This window comes from Triticum urartu, unplaced genomic scaffold (assembly GCF_056163025.1).
Source record: "Triticum urartu cultivar PI428250 unplaced genomic scaffold, HENAU_Tu73 scaffold2, whole genome shotgun sequence".
Taxonomy (NCBI): domain Eukaryota; kingdom Viridiplantae; phylum Streptophyta; class Magnoliopsida; order Poales; family Poaceae; genus Triticum; species Triticum urartu.
In genome coordinates this window covers 14226168-14249687 of record NW_028260368.1, presented here as the reverse complement: position 1 = coordinate 14249687, position 23520 = coordinate 14226168, and the positions used below count along the sequence as shown (strand labels likewise).

Below are 23520 nucleotides of genomic sequence, written 5' to 3'. Positions count from 1 at the left end.
TCAGGTTATACTCTATATCAGAGCAAATTTCCTTTTTTTATTCAAGATATTTAATTTAATACTTTGAAAAATTAAAGCATGATTCCCCATAGAGATATGTACATAAAGGGGATCTTTGGATAATAATGCTGTTCGGACCTAAAGTTTACCTATACACGGATTAAGCATAAAGCCATAATATTTTATTATGCCATTGAAGGGGGGGGAGATAATACCGATTTAAGAGTAGTTCACTACTGCAATAAAAAAAAGAGAATTCTAGTTAACGGTTCCAATTTATTCTGAATTTTGCAGCCTGTGAATAGAAATCCACTTTTTCTTCTTTTTCATCTCAATAGAAAGAAATGGGAAGTTTTATTGTGTTAACAATGTATGTTTTAAGATAGAATCTATCGAGGAGAATAATAGAAACTGGATCAAAAAAAGCAGGAATAGATTTTTTGAAAAAGATTGGAAAAAAGTAAGTAGAATTATATTCAAAATAAAAGGGGCTTTTCGTAAGAAAACGTGGATGAATACTTGCTGTTTTCTAGATTTTTGATCGGATTTTTTGGCGGCATGGCCAAGCGGTAAGGCAGGGGACTGCAAATCCTTTATCCCCAGTTCAAATCTGGGTGCCGCCTGATCAATAAAATACTTAGGTTTTTTTTATAGTGCTGATCGAATTCGATAAATTTTTACTTCGCATAAGTTCGGGCAAGAGAGTAACTGGGCCTGCCGATACTGGGTTTAGAGAAACCATACCATAGTTCTATCCTCAAACTAGGGTTAGGGTTTGTTTTGACGGTAGTGGCCAAAATGGTTATCAATAGGGGTGAGGTAGTGTTTCCTTATTCTTTTATTATATGAATTTGAATTGGTTCTTAATTGAGATTCGATTTGATAATTTTAAAATACGAGGATAAGATGTCAGAAATCTTGGTATCCAAAGAAAGGTCCCTAAGGGGCATTCTTTTTTTTTTTCAATCTAAGATTCAAGAAGGGACTCCACGAAAGAATATCAAGACTTACTAATTATTATACATTTTTTTATCGTACATCTTATGTTACCTACATACACTAAAGTAAGGACTACTTAATTCTAACGAGAATCAGATTAAATAGGTCGATCAAAAATCAATTTAGGAGTTGTATTATGGATAAAATCTCTTCATTCTTTCATAGAATGATACAAAGCAAGGCTGCAGGGTTTAGGTCAAAAATAAACATTAGGTAAGGTAGGTATCCAATAAATATTTATCTATCGATAATTTTATGGTATATTCGGGCGTCCTTTGCTTAAAAAAAAAAAAAAGAGTAACAAAAGGAATAAAAAATCTTCCTATTCCCGCTTCTTCTATTCAGGACATCATTCCCGTACTCTTTCTTTTTTAAGGAAAAAAGGGCTATAGTATCTCGTATTTTTAATGCTCTCTAATTCTACCAGAATTCCTATAAGAATTTGTTAGGAGTAAATTCCTTGAACTGATTGATCCATGGCCTTAGGGCGGAATCCCTTTTTGACTCTGTACCCTTGATTCCACTATGATTATTGATCAATAGTAGAATAATCCCTTCATAGAAATAGGAGACATAATTTAGATGGATATAGTAAGTCTCGCTTGGGCTGCTTTAATGGTAGTCTTTACATTTTCTCTTTCACTAGTAGTATGGGGAAGGAGTGGACTCTAGGGATACTACTAATTGATTAAGTAATCAAATTGTTGTATCAATTCTTTTCTTTAATGGATCATTTTGCATTAATCATTTTGTCAAACGTTATTCTTTAATCTTTTTCTTTAGTTTTGTTTCACTCCTGTAAGAAACTCTTGTATTGTAAGTTGTAATGTAAGAAAGAGCCATTATACCAATTCAGAATTTCTACTAGAAATGACGAATGGTTAAAAAAAGTTCTATACATAAGAAAATTAGACTTTCTTCCACGGAACTATTCACGGCATATCACACATTTTCCATTTCCTTTTACTTTTTACTATAGTCTATTCTTCATATTATTTTTCTTTCCTTCCATGGATTCTTTGGTCAAGAATTGTCTTAGATTTTTTTATTTTGACCTGATTGAAATTAAGTGGATGCAATGAAAAAAGAAATTGAATTAGACTACTTAACTATTTCAATCTACTAATCTATTCTATGTAGATTCAAAGATAATATAATAGAAAGAATCTAAAGTGTCGTAGAAAAAACTATATGTAGTTCTTTCTACCACACTTTAAGATTCCAACCAGATCCTTTCATTTAAGACTTGGATTTTTTTTATTTAATCCCTTTTTAATTTCTTCAATGATTAATTGGAATTCCAATTAATTATTTTGGCTGACTGTTTTTACATAAATAATAAGTAAAAAAGAAGTAGGAACTAGAATGAACAGTGCAGTAGCAATAAATGCGAGAATATTGACTTCCATAACCTCTTTATTTTTTATTTTCACAATAACTCGGGATGTAATCCCATGGAGAGGAAAAAGGGGTATCTTGTAAATTCAAGGGTAGGGCTTGCATTCTGATAATACTGAATCAATTCAATATTATGAATATCGGATCTATCAAATCAATTCATGGATGAGAGTTATATTTCACGGATGAGAGTTATATAGTATAACATAGGAAGATCCTCTATCCACACTAAGACCAAAATGGGTTTTTTGATTGGATTAGGAATTCCCTCTTTTTTAATCCTTTTCTACTTTTTCTTTTCTATATCTCTAACCCACGAGCTTTCTTAATCTTATACTTTCTTAATCTTATACAATTTCCCTTCCTTTTTCTTATAGTTATACATACAATTATGTATGTATTATATGACCAACTTTCACTTTCTATGGGTCACATAGACATCCAAATAAGCAGTAGAAGTGAGATGGGGAAAAGAGGTCTGAAATAAAAAGGGAATACGATTTATGTATGGATTCCGGTAAAATACCGGTACTCTATTCCATAAGAGTGGAATAGGAAATTAAGATGAGGATGGTATCATCATAAAGAAAGATAGAGTAATATAATATCCTAAATTCTACTAATCCACATATCGTATGTGTGTCTTTCTTTATCGATTGGGAGTAGTGAAAAAAAAATTCCTATATGCCCTCCCTCCCTCTTTAATGAGAGATGCAAAATAAAAAAGTGAAGTAAGGGTGCCCTGTGGGTATTTGATCTTGCTCCCTGCCCCTTTTTTTCATGGAAAAAGGAAATATCAATTTCTCCATTCATTGAACCCTAGTTCGGGACTGACGGGGCTCGAACCCGCAGCTTCCGCCTTGACAGGGCGGTGCTCTGACCAATTGAACTACAATCCCCGCGGGGTGTATGGCATACCCATTCTTAAATAGAACCATAAGAAGATTCGATTCGTCTTTCGTACTCTAAGAAATAGACGAATCATATACTACATACCCACATATTATATTATACGTGGGTATAGTGAGAGTGACATAACTAGTATGTCGTGATTTTTTATCACTAAAAATGGATAATAATCCAGCCTTCAATAAGAAAAACTCTTTTGTTTGTAAGAAAGGAATGAGAGAGATATGGATTAGAAAAAAAAATTTCCCTTTTTTCTTTATCTTTTATTTCTATAGATCAGACATTTTATTTTATGGAAGAAAAACAAAAGGATTTAGTTCATACTCACGAAGCCCTAGATTTTTGGTTTGGGCCGAGCTGGATTTGAACCAGCGTAGACATTGTCAACGAATTTACAGTCCGTCCCCATTAACCACTCGGGCATCGACCCAGGAAGAATTTATTCTAGGGTTTTTGCTAATCTATGATTAACCTCCTTTCATAATACTCCCTACCCCCAGGGGAAGTCGAATCCCCGCTGCCTCCTTGAAAGAGAGATGTCCTGAACCACTAGACGATAGGGGCATCACTAGACGATAGGGCCATATACAACCGCTCGTGATTATACTATAATCATAGTATGAGCAGTTTTTTGGAATTGTCAATATACTCGAAAAGTATAAATAGATCCAAAGCAAAGAGTTTTTCCAACTTTTCTGTTATGTTTTCATCTAGGATTTTTTTTAGTTGATCGTTATAGATTAATTCTCCGTGCTTCATTTAGTGTTCATACCAAAAATGCATCCATCCCGCACTAAGTCATAAAATTCTCTAAAAATATAGAGAAAGTTTCAAAAACAAAGAAAAAAAGTGAATCAATTTAGTAGAAAAGTACTCTATCAGATTCGAACCAACGACTTACGTCTTAGCACGAGATTACTCTACCACTAATTTAAAAAGCCCTTTATCGGATTTGAACCGATGACTTATGCCTTACCATGGCATTACTCTACCACTGAGTTAAAAGGGCTTTTTATTTAATTCAAAAATTAGCCACTTGGATTTCCCATTATGGGTCTACTGCATAATGTACATATTATATATATAATATATAGAGATAGAGAGAGAGACATTATGTAGAGATTGTATATGTATATATCGATATCTTGAGAGCTCAAAATAAAATTAATAAAAAAAAACATACCCTACATAACATATCCAACTCTTCTTGGTTCAGGGTTTTCCGTTTCCGAAGACTAGTAAAATAGGCGGATTCTGGAACCCCAAGGATTCAACGGTATATGGATATGGAAAATATAAGATTTCCGATCCTAGCGGGAAAAGGCGGGGAACAGATACCCAATAGGATATAGGATCCTTGGGAGGAACTTTTGGTAATGGCCTTGATCCTCTATGCTATTTTTTATGTGTTCTTAGTTCTATTGAACTTTTTGCATTCTTTTAAACAAGAATCTAATAAACTAGAATTGAGTCAGTGGAAAAAAGGAGAGAGAGGAAAGTGTTAAATGGAGAGAGTCGACTAATCAGAGACTTTTAGGATCTTCTTTACATCAGGTAAATCTGTCGGCCCTGTCCGTTTTTTTCTTTAAGTTACGACTCTTTGCTGCTTACTTCTATCAAGCCATAGGGAAAGTCTATGATGAATTTGGAAAACTCATCTCACTCTTACTCTATGGCTCGGACTTAATGGGGGAAGAAAACATCTTCCATAATTTCTTTTTTGTTCAATTCTGGACAAAAAAGAAAAGGAAAAAAGGAATTTATAGGGACAGTGTTACCCCCTATATCCCCTAGTTTATATTGTAGGAATAATAAAACAATTTAGCAGTCTGACACACTTACGTCCTTGCAAAGTAAATAATTATTATTGTAGTCGTAACCGTAGAATAGGATCCTAATCAAAATAAATACATTTGGTTCAGGCGCTATTAGCATGGTAAGAAAAGATTTTTTTTACAGACCAGAGGGGCTATCTAAATCCTAAAGTAAAGGCGAGCGATCGAAGTAGAAGTACCAACGGCTCAGTGTCATGAACCTTCTCCATCTGATTCAATAAGGGGGAATTAGCCTTCTTGTCAAATGGCTATCCTTGACAAAGGGTACCATTTATACCATAATCTACAATGTAGCGGGTATAGTTTAGTGGTAAAAGTGTGATTCGTTCTATTAATAACTGAATTTGAAATGATATACTTAAGGCATCCTTAAGTTTTTTATTTTTATATTCCGATGAAAACTTTAGTTCTTATAAAGGATTAAATCCTTTTCCTCTCAATAGCATATTGAGGAAGAATATACATTCTGGCGATTTGTATCCAAAGACTAATTTAAATTGCATCCAAAATAAAAATAGGATTATGAGTACAGAGTCGCGAAGCATAATTTTGCATTGGATTAAGTATTCCAATTTTGAAAATATGAGTAAAGGATCTATGGATGAAGATACAAAAAAGTTGATTTCCAATCGTAACTAAATCTTCTTAAAATAAGGAATAAGGAAGCCAAATAGCTAAAAAACGATAGTTTTGGTTTACTAGAACCATCCGCATATTGTTTCAGCTCGGTGGAAACCCAATTCTTTTCCTCAGGATCTCTTGAATGAAATTAGGGAACGAAGTAAGTAGATTAGATGAATTTAGATAGAATTTCTATCTCCTACTCTATAAGGATCATCTAGAAAGCGGAGAGCTTTGGTTCCATTCAAATAGAAAAGCTGACATAGATGTTAAGTGGTGAGAATATCCATAAAGGAGCCGAATGAAATCAAAATTTCATGTTCGGTTTTGAATTAGAGACGTTAAAAATAATCAACCAACGTCGACTATAACCCCTAGCCTTCCAAGCTAACGATGCGGGTTCGATTCCCGCTACCCGCTCCATTCTGTATAAAAGGAGTATTCTATTTGTCTAGACATGTTAGAGGCTTGTATTCAAGCCTTTTTTGTCCACCAGTTTCTGGTACTCCAGAGCGGAGTAGAGCAGTTTGGTAGCTCACGAGGCTCATAACCTTGAGGTCACGGGTTCGATTCCCGTCTCCGCACTTAGCAGTCTGTATAAAAGGACTATTCTATTTCTCTAGATATGTATGGTAGAGGGGCGTATCCAACCCTTTTTTATTCATTAGTTCCCGGCCCTAGAGGGCAAAATTGAGCAGTTTGCGAAGTCACTTGCCTTCAAAAAAAGAAGGCGCAAGGCCTCTCCCTACCCTGCAGAAAATAAAAATGAAACGAAAGGGACAGTCTACCTCTCCCTTCCCTTTAAAAAAAGTTTGCCCGTTGTTTGTCTCAGTTAATACCCAATTTTTGGAGCTCTGTTGGCGAGTTCTATTTCTGCCTCTGGAGCGCCCTCTTTTTTTGAGTGGGATGCAAAGGAAGGGTAAGATAGTAAGGGATACGGCACTAGACTAACACCTAATTAATACTTAATTTAATATAAGTAGTTAAACAGTTAACTAGACTAAACTTTTTATCATAGTACTTTGATAAATTAAGCGGGCGAGCGGCGGGAATCGAACCCGTATCTTCTCCTTGGCAAGGAGATATTTTACCATTGAACTACGCTCGCTACGGTATATATTTTATAGCGTATATCCGCCTGGGTCGACCTTCTATGTCTGGGTCGACCGTTTCATTTCATTTTCTATTATATTAGAGTTTTCCTTTTTTTATTATCTGTCAATGAATATTCTAATGGGAATGGAATTTCATAATACTGAAAGAGAAGAGCTAGCAATTCGGAACGCAAATTGCGTTTTAATACGTCTCACTATTCTAATTTTTTAGAAGAAATGGCCTTTATTATTTCTTTTTTATGGGGTTAATAAATATTAACCAAATTTCATTTAAGAAATGAGAGAATTCAGAATAGCTACGAGAAAGACTAGTCCAATCCATAATGATGTACCGGAAAATACAACATTTTTATTATTTGACCAACCATCAGGAGAAGCAAATACAAGGGGTACACTAATTACTAAGACTGAGGAAGTCGCAATTAATGCAAAAACAGCTAATTGGAAAGCAATAGTCATATTTCTAATCCTCCAAGCTACCATCAAATAAAGTTGACTACATATTTGATCCCTCACTTAAACCAAAATTGTAAAAAAATACAAGAAGTAGGAGGGGTTTAATCATGAATCCATTGATTCTTCTCTTTAATTCAAATTTATTACTTAAACCGCTTTTTTATTTGGATATGGGGGTGAGAAGAGATTATTTACTCTTTATTTCACAAGCGGGTATAGCGGATCCTGTATCCGTGTATACAGTATACAGAGATATATCGAAAAGGAACTTGTATCTGATATCTTTCTAGAGGCTAATAAATCTTTTTATTTTTTATATGGCTATGTTCTATTTGTAGGAGTAAAATAAGGATTAGGCTGTGGAGAGATGGCTGAGTGGTTGATAGCTCCGGTCTTGAAAACCGGTATAGTTCTAGGAACTATCGAGGGTTCGAATCCCTCTCTCTCCTTTTGCTTATTGAATACGTTTGTTTCTTTCATTTTTATTTATTTTTTTTTTCTGTCCCTTATCTTTCTTTCATAAAAAGGAATGAATGGCTCGGCTAGATGGAATAACCGAGCCAGAACAGAAAAAAAGTAGAACAGGTATAAATAAGAAAATCTTAGTTAAGAGGGTTCATGTAAAGAACAGGTTCCAAATCACGATCGATTCCCTTTTCAAAACCTGCTGCAGCAGCTCGGGCTCTTCCTGCATGCCATAAATGGCCCACAAAAAAGAAGAATCCTAGAACAAAATGAGAAGTTGATAACCAACTTCTAGGAGAGACATAATTAACTGCATTGATCTCGGTAGCTACGCCACCCACGGAATTTAAAGAGCCTAAAGGAGCGTGGGTCATATATTCTGCTGAGCGTCGTTCTTGCCAAGGTTGTATGTCTTTTTTCAACCTACTCAAGTCCAAACCGTTGGGGCCCCTTAGAGGTTCTAACCATGGAGCACGAAGGTCCCAAAAACGCATAGTTTCCCCTCCAAAGATAACCTCCCCAGTTGGGGAACGCATTAGATATTTACCTAAACCTGTGGGTCCTTGAGCGGATCCCACATTAGCTCCAAGACGCTGGTCTCTAACTAGAAAAGTAAATGCTTGAGCTTGAGAAGCTTCTGGCCCGGTGGGTCCATAAAACTCACTCGGATAAGCTGTATTATTGAACCATACAAAACAACAAGCGATAAAACCAAAGACAGATAAAGCAGCTAAACTATAAGACAAGTAAGCTTCTCCAGACCATACAAATGCACGGCGAGCCCATGCGAAGGGTTTGGTTAAAATATGCCAAATTCCGCCAAATACACAAATAAAACCCAACCATACATGCCCACCAATTATATCTTCTAAATCATCTACACTAACAATCCACCCTTCTCCACCAAAAGGAGATTTTAGTAAATAACCAAATATAACACTGGGACTAAGGGTCAAATTGGTAATTTTTCTTACATCTCCCCCCCCAGGGGCCCAGGTATCATATACACCGCCAAAATAAAGAGCCTTGAGTACTAGAAGAAAAGCACCTAGACCTAACAAAATTAAGTGAATACCCAAAATTGTAGTCATTTTATTTCTATCTTTCCAGACATAACCAAAGAATGGAAAAGATTCCTCAAGAGTCTCGGGTCCCAGAAGCGCGTGATAAATGCCACCGAAGCCTAAGACTGCGGAGGAAATTAGGTGAAGTACGCCAGATACAAAGTACGGAAAAGTATCTAGAACTTCCCCCCCTGGCCCTACTCCCCAACCTAGAGTAGCTAAGTGTGGAAGTAAAATCAACCCTTGTTCATACATGGGCTTTTCTGGTACGAAATGGGCCACTTCAAATAGGTTCATTGCTCCGGCCCAGAATACGATTAATCCGGCATGAGCTACATGAGCTCCAAGCAGTTTACCGGACAAATTGATAAGTCTGGCATTCCCAGCCCACCAAGCAAAGCCGGTGGTTTCTTGGTCACGACCAGCTAAAACGAAAGTTCCATTAAAGAGCGTTTCCACGTGGTAGAACCTCCTCAGGGAATATAAGATTTTCATGAGGCTGATCCTGAGCTGCCATCCACGCACGAATACCCTCGTTTAAAAGAATATTTTTGGTGTAGAAAGTCTCAAATTCAGGATCTTCCGCTGCACGGATTTCCTGGGAAACAAAGTCATAGGCACGTAAGTTCAGAGCCAAGCCAACTACGCCAATAGCACTCATCCATAAACCGGTGACGGGTACAAATAGCATAAAGAAATGTAACCAACGTTTATTGGAAAAAGCAACACCAAAGATTTGGGACCAAAAGCGGTTAGCAGTGACCATTGAATAAGTTTCTTCAGCTTGAGTTGGGTTAAAAGCACGGAAGGTATTTGCACCATCACCGTCCTCAAATAGAGTGTTTTCTACGGTCGCTCCATGAATAGCGCATAGCAGAGCCGCACCTAATACTCCGGCAACTCCCATCATATGAAATGGGTTCAACGTCCAATTATGAAATCCTTGGAAGAAAAGGATGAATCGAAATATCGCTGCTACGCCAAAACTCGGCGCAAAGAACCAACCAGATTGCCCCAGTGGATAAATAAGGAATACAGAAACAAAAACAGCAATTGGACCAGAGAATGAGATTGCATTATAAGGCCGCAATTGAACAGACCGAGCAAGTTCAAATTGGCGTAACATGAAACCTATTAGTGCAAAAGCCCCGTGGAGAGCTACAAAAGTCCATAGACCGCCTAATTGACACCAACGAGTAAAATCTCCTTGTGCTTCGGGCCCCCATAGTAGCAACAAAGAGTGTGCTAAACTATTGGCAGGGGTAGAAACTGCTGCGGTTAAGAAATTACAACCTTCCAAATAGGAACTAGCCAATCCATGGGTATACCAAGAAGTTACAAAAGTATGTCCCTGTAAACCAACCCCCTAAAGCGAAATAAGCACAAGGAAAGAGCAATAGGCCAGACCATCCTACAAAAACGAAACGGTCCCTTCGTAACCAGTCATCCATAGTATCAAATAGATCATTTTCTTCTTTAGGAATTCTACCAAGGGCTATAGTCATAGTGATCCTCCTATTCAATTACTTCAACCATTTCCGAGCACCTCATATCACTTTCCAAGGCATATGATAGTTTTATTATCTGTGGACGATTTCTTTCTCGTTCAATGCCCTTTTTCAATGGTCTCGAAGAGAGAAATTTCCCATTTTTATCTATGGAGTCACAGTCACAACCGAGGTCGTGGTAAATCCATGAATTTGATTCGATTTGTTTTTCTTATACTATTTATTTGTTTTTCTTATACTATAGAAATAGAAATAAATTGTTTTTCTTATACTATAGAAAGAAATAAACCTTTGAATTCAGCATTATTCCAAGACTCCTATTTCAAAGTCTATCTTTTAAGGGAAAAATGCAAATAAAAGTAACCCTTCTTTTCCCATTCCCTCTCTATTGCATGGGTGGAAGAACTAAAATAATAGAGGATTCTGAAAAAAAAAAATGGACCTTCGAAATCCAATTTTATGTGTAGCGCAAAGGAGTTGCGATTTCTTCTTATTCCTATAGAACATCTAGTAACAAGAATATGAAATCGTAAATAGCGAAAAATTCTTGTCTTGCGCGGTCTAAGTCTAAGGAAATAAAAAAAATTCGCTTATACAATTTCATCTACATCGAATTTATATATCAGAATAGCGGATAGAGGCATCATTAAAGGAGTCAGGTCTACTTACTTTATGCTTCTTTCCAATTTTATGGTGGATTTGATAAGAACCCTTTTTGCTTTCTTGATAAATAATCGACAAAAAAAGCGTTTTTTTTATATAACCTGCTTGTTTTATTATAATTATAACAAGTCCTATATGGAAATGCCCGCTAAAGAGAAAATCTATTTGATTGTCTCTCGGCCAATATCGATTTTTAGAAAGAAAAAACAAGAATTTTCTTCTTTTTTTATTAACATTAAGAAAAAAGAATATAATTAAAATGGAATTGGCAATATAATTTTTATAGACTTTTGAAAGAAAAAAAAGGGGTTTTTTGCAACCGTTATTTCTTATTTCTTGCCTATATCATATCACGGAAACCTTTCGCTTTGGAACGTGGAGAGATGGCTGAGTGGACTAAAGCGGCGGATTGCTAATCCGTTGTACAATTTTTTTGTACCGAGGGTTCGAATCCCTCTCTTTCCGCTCCCTTGGATCATTTGGGACTTTCGAATTGGAAAGAATTCTGACCCCCGGATTTTCTCATAGATAAATGTACGAAACAAATCCAATAAGAAAAAAAAAAACTGAATTTTTACTCCTCGCGTCCAGGATTCCGTCCTGGGTCATTAGATAAGAATCCAAAGATAAAGAGTGAAACAAAGAATATCACTACTGTATAAACAAAAAGTTTGAGAGTAAGCATTACATAATCTCCAAGATTTTTTTTTAAGGAATAGATTACCAGTTTTTCCTTACCACACGGATCCACTAGGATGGTTTTTTTTTATACCTAAAAATGCAAAAAAGAATTCTTGAAAAAAATTGCAAGAATTCTTTTATAATAAGCACTCTTATCAATAGCAAAAATAGGGTTAGGTGGTTAGGTATTGTGTAGGTACCTTTAGGTACCTGCTCAACCTAGGTGCAGGGGAGTAGAAAGGCTGATCCAAATTTATTGCTGTAGCTACCCATTCAATGTAGAAGAATTTAAATTTTAGAATCGAAGGTTCATAATATAAAAATATAAAACTTCTCGGCTTTTACCCATTTTAAAATTTTTTTGGAATGAACACATCATTCAATTTGGCATACAGAGTACTAAAGATTTCATCGAAAACTTACAGCAGCTTGCCAAACAAAGGCTAATAGAAAAAAGAATAGAGGTATAACAGGCATAATATCCACGATTGGATTGAAAATAGCATAAGCTTCGGGTAATTTGGCAAAGAAAAAACTAGTAGGATAAAGAACAGAATTAAAACAGATACAGGTTAAACTAAGTATATTAGGCATAACAAGCATTTCATTCTTGTAGAGTAAATAATTGGATTTTTCTTGAGTTATTTTTTTAAGGGAAAGAAGGAAAAGGCAGATTCAAAATCTTTTTTCTTCGGACTTTCCCAAACACAAAATACCTCCTTGTATTCGCACTCTCAAATGAGAGTGGAATAAATTCGACTTTCATATAATATCTTAATAGAATTCCATGTAATGATCAATGCATTTTTTTGATTCTATATTATCCGCATGTGTAGAATACTAGCAAGAGAATATCCCTCCTTTTTTATGTAATTGAAATGGTATTGACGAATAACAAATAAACATACTAGTGTTTATTAGTGTCGCATAAAACCCGAAATGGGGCGTGGCCAAGTGGTAAGGCAGCGGGTTTTGGTCCCGTTACTCGGAGGTTCGAATCCTTCCGTCCCAGATTGTTTCTGATGAAACAAACGGTGAAATCATATAGTATTCCGTACGAGACAAAAGTTTATTAAAGAGAATAATGATATCTTATTCTTTCTCAGAAAACATAATAAAGTCTTAAGTCCAGTCAAATTGACTATCTTTATTTTCATGAAAAAATGGGATCTATCAAGCACATTCAGGATATGCCTCTACTATAAAATCACTTAGTCATATTTTTTTCTTCCTTTTGGTATTCGAGTTGAAGAAGTACGAGAATTCTATAACTACCAAAAACTTTCAATCTTTTCATTGGAATAGTTTATTTAGTTATTATAGTTAATTGTTTTTGGTACTGAAAAAATATATTACTACTAGAATTCTAATTCTAGTAATTAAATTAATTAAACTTTTTTGGAGGTTGATAGTTTATTTATTGAGGAAGAGTCAATCCTTCTTTTCTCACTTCAAGATTGATCATCTCGAGCCATCCGTTGAGGGTGGAAATTTAAGAATAAATAAGTTTTAAGCAAACTTGTTTAGTCGTCTTTTTCAAACTATGTTTCATTCATATGATAGAATTTTAATATGGGTTTAAATAAATTGGATCTTGGCGGAGGCTTCCCGGATAAATACTTACTTTCTTTTATCCATATTGCTCCATAGATAGCAAGTTTTAATTAGTATAAAAAAACTAAACCAATGACTATTCATGATTCCATCCATATTGGATCAATTCTCTATACCACTTTGCAATGAAAAGAGGAATGTTTGTTATGGTAAAACTTCGTTTAAAACGATGTGGTAGAAAGCAACGTGCGACTTGAAGGACATGATCGATTGTGGATTTTGCTATCCATCATTTTCCATAGTAATGAAAATGCTCTTGGCTCGACATAGCCTGTTCTATTCGTTCCGAACCAAATTTGCGCTGGGTTTAAGTAACATAGTACACGATGGAGCTCGAGAGGACAGAATTTTTTTTATCAAGGGAAAGAATCTAGGGTTAGTGAAAACTAATAAATTAGGCCAACTTTGTCAGTCTATCCTTAATATAGAAATAAATCGAAAGGTTAAAATAAGAAGAAAGTCCAATAAAAGTATATCAGAATCAATCCCTCTTATTAGATTTCTATAGAAGAGATAAATGCTTTATCGAAGGAAATAAGAAAAAAGGGTATGTTGCTACTCTTTTGAAAGAAAAAAATAGGAATTCCCGAAGTAATGTCTAAACCCAAGGATTTCACAAATCAAAGATAAAGGATTCCAGAACAAGTAAACACAATTTTCAATTGTCTCAACAACAGAGTTGGATTAGAATAAGGAATAAAAGTCAATTCGTTCGAAATGAGACAAAGAAAAGAGTTTAAAGACGACTCAAAAATTTTGGAAGGATTTTGCCTTCGAAGTTTGTCAGGCAAAATTAGCCCACTTGAGTCATGAGTATAAATGAAATTTGTTTTTTCTGTAAGGAAATTAATGCACGTCATAGTCTAATTTCTATTATTATCGACAGAAATTCGAATCATTTTCTCGAGCCGTATGAGGAGAAAACCTCATATACGTTTCTAGGGGGGGGCGTTGTTTATCTACATCTATCCCAATAAGCTGTCTATCGAATCGTTGCAATTGATGTTCGATCTCGAAGAGAAGGAAGAGATCTTCAAAAAGTAGGTTTTTATGATCCGATAAAGAATCAAACTTGTTTAAATGTTCCAGCTATTCTCTATTTCCTTGAAAAGGGTGCTCAACCAACAAGAACTGTTTATGATATTTTAAGGAAGGCAGAATTCTTTAAAGAAAAAGAAAGAACTTTGAGTTAATTGAAGAACTAAATGAATCAAAAAATAGGATAGGAGAAGATTATTAGTATTCCTAGTTGTCTAATTATTTAGACACAATTTACCTCTTTTTTAATCCTATTTGGATTTATATTATATCGTGCCAATCCAACATAAGCCCCTATTTTATTTACTTTTTCTATCTAATTTGTTTTCTTACCATTGTATTTCCATTGACAAAGGTCTATTGAACAAATAGAATTTGTAGATAGATGGGTCTCTTTATCCTCACTCCATATTCAATTTTTCCGCCTACACTTCGCTCAAATGATAAGGGTGTTCCTCTTGCATGTATTCTCATACAATATAATATATATTTTTTATAATATATATTTTTTGTTAATAAAAATCGCTAAAAATAAGGAGAATTTGGCCATCGTGATTAGGGTCGCTCTTTTTTTAACTTTACTTTAGTGGAATTTCACCGGACCTGTTCGTTTTGGCATTTGAGTGTTTTTCATGGTCGATAAAAAAAATCTTTTGATGTCTTGCTAGTTCAATGTTTTGACAGAAGCGCGCGGTGTAATTCCATTGATTTTTGGATTTCGATCGTATCTAAGATCCTTTTTTTATCTGGGTTGCTAACTCAATGGTAGAGTACTCGGCTTTTAAGTGCGACTATGATCTTTTACACATTTGGATGAAACAACAAATTCGTCCAGACTCTTGGTAGAGTCTAGAAGACCACGACTGATCCTCAAAGGTAATGAATGGAAAAAATAGCATGTCGTAATAAAATCAATCTTTTTTGAATGGAATCCAAAATTACGATTTTCTGGGTCTAATGAATAAATGGATAGAGCCTGGCTCCAATTCTGGTAAAATAAAAAGCAACGAGCTGAACTTCCTAATTGGAATGATTCCCCGCTCTAATTAGACGTTAAAAATAGATTAGTGCCGGATGCGGGGAAAGGTTGGGTTTTCCTATGAGTGGACCCTTTATTTTTTCTTTTTTTTTTTAGAAATCCTAATTATTCTTGATTATGGATTGAATAAGGGATGTTATGGATTGAATGTGTAAAAGAAGCAGTATATTGATAAAGAGGCTGTATTCCAAAGTCAAAAGAGCGATTGGCCTGCAAAAATAAAAAACTTGTTCTGTTCTTTTTTTTTAATTAGAACAAACATAAACTAATTGGGTAGAAAAGGAGCAGAAAAAGATCTGTGGATTAGACTCCCTTTCTTTCCAGGGTTTGTATTAAAAATGCAACACCCTGTTCTGACCATATTGCACTATGTATCATCATTCGATAAACCGAGAAATGCTTCTTCTCTCTGATTCAAGTAGAAATACAAATGGAAAAATTCGAAGGGTATTCAGAAAAACATAAATCTCGTCAACAATACTTTGTCTACCCACTTCTCTTTCAGGAATATATTTATGCATTTGCCCACCATTATGGATTAAATGGTTCTGAACCTGTGGAAATAGTTGTTAGTTGTAATAACAAGAAATTTAGTTCACTACTTGTGAAACGTTTAATTATTCGAATGTATCAGCAGAATTTTTTGGATAACTCGGTTAATCATCCTAACCAAGATCGATTATTGGATTACAAAAATTATTTTTATTCTGAGTTTTATTCTCAGATTCTATCTGAAGGGTTTGCGATCGTTGTGGAAATCCCATTCTCGCTACGGGAATTTTTTTGTCTGAAAGAAAAAGAAATACCAAAGTTTCAGAATTTACGCTCTATTCATTCAATATTTCCCTTTTTAGAAGACAAATTTTTGCATTTGGATTATCTATCACATATAGAAATACCCTATCCTATCCATTTGGAAATCCTGGTTCAACTCCTTCAATACCGTATCCAAGATGTTCCATCTTTGCATTTATTGCGATTCTTTCTCAACTATTATTCGAATTGGAATAGTTTTATTACTTCAATGAAATCCATTTTTTTTTTTCAAAAAGAAAATAAAAGACTATTTCAATTCCTATATAACTCTTATGTATCAGAATATGAATTTTTTTTGTTGTTTCTTCGTAAACAATCTTCTTGCTTACCATTAGCATCTTCTGGAACTTTTCTGGAACGAATCCACTTTTCTAGGAAGATGGAACATTTTGGGATAATGTACCCTGGTTTTTCTCGGAAAACCCTATGGTTCTTTATGGATCCTCTTATGCATTATGTTCGATATCAAGGAAAGGCAATTCTTGCATCAAAAGGCACTTTTTTTTTGAAGAAGAAATGGAAATGCTACCTTATCAATTTCTGGCAATATTATTTCTGTTTTTGGACTCAGCCGCGAAGAATCCATATAAACCAATTAGCAAACTCTTGCTTCGATTTTATGGGGTACCTTTCAAGTGTACAAAAAAGTTCTTTGTTAGTAAGGAATCAAATGCTGGAGAATTCATTTCTAATAGATACTCGAATGAAAAAATTCGATACCATAGTCCCCGCTACTCTCCTCATAGGATACTTATCAAAAGCTCAATTTTGTACTGGATCGGGGCATCCTATTAGTAAACCCATTTGGACAGATTTATCAGATTGGGATATTCTTGATCGATTTGGTCGGATATGTAGAAATCTTTTTCATTATCATAGTGGATCTTCGAAAAAACGGACTTTGTATCGACTAAAGTATATACTTCGACTTTCATGTGCTAGAACTTTAGCTCGTAAACATAAAAGCACGGTACGAACTTTTATGCAACGATTGGGTTCGGCATTTTTAGAAGAATTTTTTATGGAAGAAGAGCAAGTTTTTTCTTTGATGTTCACCAAAACAACTCTTTTTTCTTTCTGTGGATCACACACTGAGCGTATTTGGTATTTGGATATTATACGTATCAATGACCTGGTCAACCCTCTTAATTAATCATTAGACGAAATTAAGAAACAGGAAAGGGTTGATAAATGATCAAGAAAAAACTTTTCTATTTTTCATTCTGAAATGTTCTTTTTATTATAATAAAGAGTAGGTGAATCAACTTACTAATTAAAAAAATTAGTAGAACTTCCTCTTTGGAATAGAAATTGGCTATTTCTACATAGGGAAAGTCGTGTGCAATGAAAAATGCAAGCACGATTTGGGGAGGGATTTTTCTCTATTGTAACAAGGAAGAATTATCTACTCCATCCGACTAGTTCCGGGTTCGAGTCCCGGGCAACCCATATAGAAAAGACCCATCAAAGTTTTTCACTTTGACTCACTTCATTTACAAATACAAAATTATTGGTTTGGTTAATTTAGTTATATGGATAGCTAATCTTTGGGCTGACTTGGTTGACATTGGTATATAGTCTATGTTATACTGTTAAATAACAAGCCTTCTATTATCTATATTCTAGTTAATACGTGTGCTTGGGAGTCCTTGCAATTTGAATAAACCAAGATCTTACCATGACTGCAATTTTAGAGAGACGCGAAAGTACAAGCCTGTGGGGTCGCTTCTGCAACTGGATAACTAGCACTGAAAATCGTCTTTACATCGGATGGTTCGGTGTTTTGATGATCCCTACCTTATTGACCGCAACTTCTGTATTTATTATCGCCTTCATCGCTGCCCCTCCAGTAGATATTGATGGTATTCGTGAGCCTGTTTCTGGTTCTTTACTTTATGGAAACAATATTATCTCTGGTGCTATTATCCCTACTTCTGCGGCGATCGGATTGCACTTTTACCCAATTTGGGAAGCTGCATCTGTTGATGAGTGGTTATACAATGGTGGTCCTTATGAGCTAATTGTTCTACACTTCTTACTTGGTGTAGCTTGTTATATGGGTCGTGAGTGGGAACTTAGTTTCCGTCTGGGTATGCGTCCTTGGATTGCTGTTGCATATTCAGCTCCTGTTGCAGCTGCTACTGCTGTTTTCTTGATTTACCCTATTGGTCAAGGAAGCTTTTCTGATGGTATGCCTTTAGGAATCTCTGGTACTTTCAACTTTATGATGATTGTATTCCAGGCAGAGCACAACATCCTTATGCATCCATTCCACATGTTAGGTGTAGCTGGTGTATTCGGCGGTTCCCTATTCAGTGCTATGCATGGTTCCTTGTAACCTCTAGTTTTGATCAGGGAAACTACTGAAAATGAATCCGCTAATGAGGGTTACAAATTTGGTCAAGAGGAAGAAACTTATAATATTGTGGCTGCTCATGGTTATTTTGGCCGATAATCTTCCAATATGCTAGTTTCAACAAAATTCGCTTTGTCGAAATCCCTATAATGAGTAGCATTTGCGGCTGCCGAATAAACCAACTTTAAGATGGGATAAGATGCTCGATAGGGCATGAGGTTCAGTATCATAACAGTTTCCTCGTAGTAACGCCAGCGAATCTCGTCAAGAACTCTTTGTGCTTTGAAAACAGACATAGGGATACGTTTTTGTGCTTTGAAAACTCTCTCGAACTTAAGTAGACGATCGGTTGGAACTTTCCTTGCGAGTTTCCTTAGCCCACTTTTCTTCTTCTTTATCCTAGGGATATACTTTACTAGTTTGAAACTTGTCATAAATAAGGTTATTCCCCGCCTACCTTTACTTTATTTTGAATCTTTTTTTCTTCTTAATCTTTCTATTCAGAATTCAGTTAACGACGAGATTTAGTATCCTTTCTTGCATTTTCATAACTCGTGAAATGCCGAGTAGGCACGAATTCCCCCAATTTGCGACCTACCATAGGATTTGTTATGTAAATAGGTATATGTTCCTTTCCATTATGAATCGCGATTGTATGGCCAACCATTGTGGGTAGAATGCTAGATGCCCGGGACCACGTTACTATTGTTTCTTTCTCCTCCTTCATATTGACCTTTTCTATCTTTGCCAATAAATGATGAGCTACAAAAGGATTCGTTTTTTTTCGTGTCACAGCTGATTACTCCTTTTTTCCTTTTTAAAGAGTGGCATTCTATGTCCAATATCTCGATCGAAGTACGGAGGTCAGAATAAATAGAATAATGATCAATGGAAAAAAGAAAAAAATCCTTTAGCTGGATAAGGGGCGGATGTAGCCAAGTGGATCAAGGCAGTGGATTGTGAATCCACCATGCGCGGGTTCAATTCCCGTCGTTCGCCCATCGCATTATTGCAAATTCCAAAAATGCAATTTTCCATATTCCTAGTTACGTATTTACTTACGGCGACGAAGAATAAAACTATCGCTATATTTTTTCCTTTTCCTAGTTCTTCTTCCAAGCGCAGGATAACCCCAAGGGGTTGTGGGTTTTTTTCTACCAATGGGAGCTTTCCCTTCACCGCCCCCATGGGGGTGGTCCACAGGGTTCATAACTACCCCTCTTACTACGGGGCGTTTACCTAGCCAACACTTAGATCCGGCTCTACCCAAACTTTTTTGGTTCACCCCAACATTACCCACTTGTCCGACTGTTGCTAAGCAGTTTTGGGATACTAAACGGACCTCCCCAGATGGTAATCTTAAAGTGGCCGATTTACCCTCTTTTGCAATGAGTTTCGCTACAGCACCTGCTGCTCTAGCTAATTGCCCACCCCTTCCACGTGTGATTTCTATGTTATGCATGGCCGTGCCTAAGGGCATATCGGTTGAAGTAGATTCTTCTTTTCTCTCAAAAAACCCCTTCCCAAACTGTACAAGCTTCTTCCAAAGCATACGGCTTTCTAGATGTATATGACGATCTCTAGACAGATGGATCTTATATGAATCATATGATGAAGTACCACATGAGTGGATATATAGGAAAGGAATCCAAATCTGCCGAATCGCTCATGTTATGATCTTCTACATCCTAGGTCTCTGCGTTCCGTCATCTGGCTTATGTTCTTCATGTAGCATTCAGATCGAATGACTCTATGAAATTACGTCGATACTTCCACATATTATGGGTAACGTAGGAGACATCCCTATTTTCCCCCGGGGGTCTTAATTACCACTGCTTAGCTTTCAATTTGCCTCTGACCATCAAATTAAATGTGAATAACCCGTCCTCCTCTCTTTGAAACAAGGGGCGCTTCCGGTTCTGTGCGTGCTTCAAACAATTTTGTCTTCTCCATATTACCATATCTCTAGAGCCAATAATTTTCTATGAGGAACTACTGAACTCAATCACTTGCTGCCGTTACTCAACAGTTTTCTGTTGAGGTCTATCCCGTAGAGGTAGTCAAATTGGATCAGTGATCGATTTCTAGGTTTCGTCGTAAACCTAATTGGTTACTTCCAATTACGTAAATCAATAGTTCAAACCGCACTCAAAGGTAGGGCATTTCCCATTGATATAGGAACTTTTGTACCAGAAACAATAGTATCTCCAATTATAGCCCCTCTGGGATGTAAAATATATCTCTTCTCACCATCCCCATAGTGTATGAGACAAATGTATGCATTTCGATTAGGGTCGTATTCTATGGTTACGATTCTACCAGATATGTCTTTTTGATTCCGTCGAAAATCTATTTTACGGTATAGGCGCTTATGACCTCCCCCTCTATGCCTTGCGGTAATGATTCCTCTGGAATTACGACCTTTACCACAACGGTGCCGTCCATGGATCAAATTATTTCGTGGATTGGATTTCACTTGCCTGTCTACGGTTCCCTTGCGTGTGCTCGGGATAGGTGTTTTGTATAAATGTTTCGCCGTATTATTAAGTATTCTCCTTTAGTTTTTTTCTCTATCTAGAAGTGGAATAGAATAACCCGGTTGAAGGGTAATGATCATACGTCTGTAATGCATTGTATGGCCCAGAATAGGTCCTATTCTTCTACCTTTTCCAGGTAGTCGATGGCTATTCACAGCTACCACCTTAACACCAAAGAAGAGTTCGACCCAATGCTTTATTTCTGTCTTAGTGAATCCCGATTCGACATTAAAAGTATATTGATTCTTTCCCAATAAACGAAGACTTTTTTCTGTAAATACTGCGTATTTGATTCCATCCATAAATCGACTTTCCCTCCTATGCTCTGAGTTCCAGTATCGATAAGAATTCGAGTTCTTATTGTTCTTATGTTATGGTATGAATATACCATACCAATTCGTTATGTATGGATGATGGATGAGATTCCATGGATAGAGAGCCAGTTCCAATAGACTTATGGAATGTTCCCGTTCGTGTGCATCCAGCAGGAATTGAACCCGCAAATTTACCAATTATGAGTTGGGCGCTTTAACCATTCAGCCATGGATGCTTAACAGGGATCATCGTACATCGTAAATAACCAATTTTCATATAGAAAGACATATCATAGAAAAATGAAATCGAAAATATTCCGAGATGGCAAATATTCGGAGATGACTATGAAAACACCTCTCTGGATCCTCGAATTGAAAGAGAGATTGAGAGGGATCAAGAATCCTAATTCTCGCTATTTGGAATGGATCCAATTCTATTGAGTCTGACTCATAGTGATCATTTCTCTTTAGCAAAGAATGACCTTGGTTATCAAAGGATTGAACAACCGGGATCCATTTACTTATGATACCTAGTTGGCATTGATAACAAGGATCTAATGAATTATGAGTTTAATAGATCCTCTTTAGCAGAAAGACGTATATTCCTTGCTCATTATCAGACAATCACTTATTCCCAAACCTCGTGTGGGACTAATCGTTTTCATTTACCATCTCATGGAAAACCCTTTTCGTTCCGCTTAGCCCTATCGGGTATTTTAGTGATAGGTTCTGTAGGAACTGGACGATCCTATTTGGTCAAATACCTAACGAAAAATTACGATTTTCCTTTCATTAAGGTACGAGGGCTTCTTATTCCACAAGAACGAAAGCACCTTTTCATTCTTTCATATACTAGGGGTTTTTACTTGGAAAAGACAATGTTCCATACTAAAGGATTCGGGTCCATAACCACGAGTTCCAGTGCACTAGATCTTGTAGCACTTAGCAACGAAGCCCTATCCATTAGTATTCCACATAAGAAATCCATTCTAGAAAAAAATACAATTAGATTAGCTCTTCATAGACAAACTTGGGGTTTGCGAGCCAAGGTAAGATCGGCTCGGGATCATGGGACCCTTTTCTATCAGATAGGAGGGGCTCTTGTACAAAATAGACTTACTAAGTAATAACCCCATAGAATCTATCTATATAAAGATAAAGAGGCAATCGTGTCAGGAAGCGGGTTTTTCTTTGGCCAAAAGGTACTTCGAACTTGGAACGAGCATGAAGAGATTAACGAGACTTCTTTCTCTTTTGAGTTTTTCTGGCGGACCTGCCGCGCAAGATCTTTGGTCTTCCCCTGGAACCGATGAAAAAAAGTGGATCGCTTCTTATGTACTCGCTCAGAATGATTCTTCTCTATCTATAGTTCATGGCCTATTAGAAGTAGAAGGTGCTCTGGTGCAATCCTTACCGACAGAAAAAGATTGCAGTCAGGTTGATAATAGTCGAGTGACATTACTTCGTCGGTCCGAACTAAGGAATCTGTTAGAAATGTTTTGAAATGGATATTGTTCTCTCTTTGATCAGGGATTGCTATATGAAAAGAAGTGGAGTTTGAAAAAGGGAACGGAATGCTCAAACCGGAACTGCTAGAGGAACGAATTTTCAATAGCATAACTTGGGCTCCTAGAATATGGCGCCCTTGGGACAATCTATTTGATTGCAGGGTTTTGTTCCGAAGCAAAGATATCCGCGGAGGCCGGTTCGTTCGTCCTATTCTGATATTCAGGACCAAGAGGTACTGGATTCTCTTTCGGATAGGCCCTGAAAGGAGAAGAAAGGCTGAAATGCCAACGGACCTCTGTCTATTCTCTAATTCACCCGATCCGATAGTACCCGTTTTTGGAACGTCCAGTGCCAAAGTCACTGAATGGGTAAGTCACCAATCCAATCCCTTTGACAAATCGGATGTCATATTAGATATCATATTCTATATATATAGAAATATCATAGATAGAATAGACATATAGAATTTTTGGTCGGCAAATTCGAAGGAATCATTGAGTGAAAAAGGAGCAAAGAATGACAAAAGACGAGACTCTACTAGTCTTCACTCTTGTGGTTTCCTCTTCCTCGGTTTCTGTTTTCT

The 23520-nt window shown here is 36.3% G+C and overlaps 6 non-coding genes across 6 annotated transcripts; 3 read left to right on the top strand and 3 right to left on the bottom strand.

The window, feature by feature from the left end:
* The first annotated feature begins 552 nt into the window (after positions 1-552).
* On the top strand, positions 553-623 carry TRNAC-GCA (transfer RNA cysteine (anticodon GCA)). The gene has a single exon. It is a non-coding gene; the product is annotated as a tRNA-Cys (tRNA).
* A 3031-nt stretch (positions 624-3654) lies between these two features.
* Positions 3655-3736, bottom strand: TRNAY-GUA (transfer RNA tyrosine (anticodon GUA)). Its single transcript has one exon. It is a non-coding gene; the product is annotated as a tRNA-Tyr (tRNA).
* Positions 3737-4243: 507 nt separating this feature from the next.
* On the bottom strand, positions 4244-4315 carry TRNAT-GGU (transfer RNA threonine (anticodon GGU)). The gene has a single exon. It is a non-coding gene; the product is annotated as a tRNA-Thr (tRNA).
* Positions 4316-6799: 2484 nt separating this feature from the next.
* TRNAG-GCC (transfer RNA glycine (anticodon GCC)) lies at positions 6800-6870 on the bottom strand. The gene has a single exon. It is a non-coding gene; the product is annotated as a tRNA-Gly (tRNA).
* An 824-nt stretch (positions 6871-7694) lies between these two features.
* TRNAS-UGA (transfer RNA serine (anticodon UGA)) lies at positions 7695-7782 on the top strand. The gene has a single exon. It is a non-coding gene; the product is annotated as a tRNA-Ser (tRNA).
* Positions 7783-11410: 3628 nt separating this feature from the next.
* On the top strand, positions 11411-11498 carry TRNAS-GCU (transfer RNA serine (anticodon GCU)). Its single transcript has one exon. It is a non-coding gene; the product is annotated as a tRNA-Ser (tRNA).
* Positions 11499-23520: the final 12022 nt, after the last annotated feature.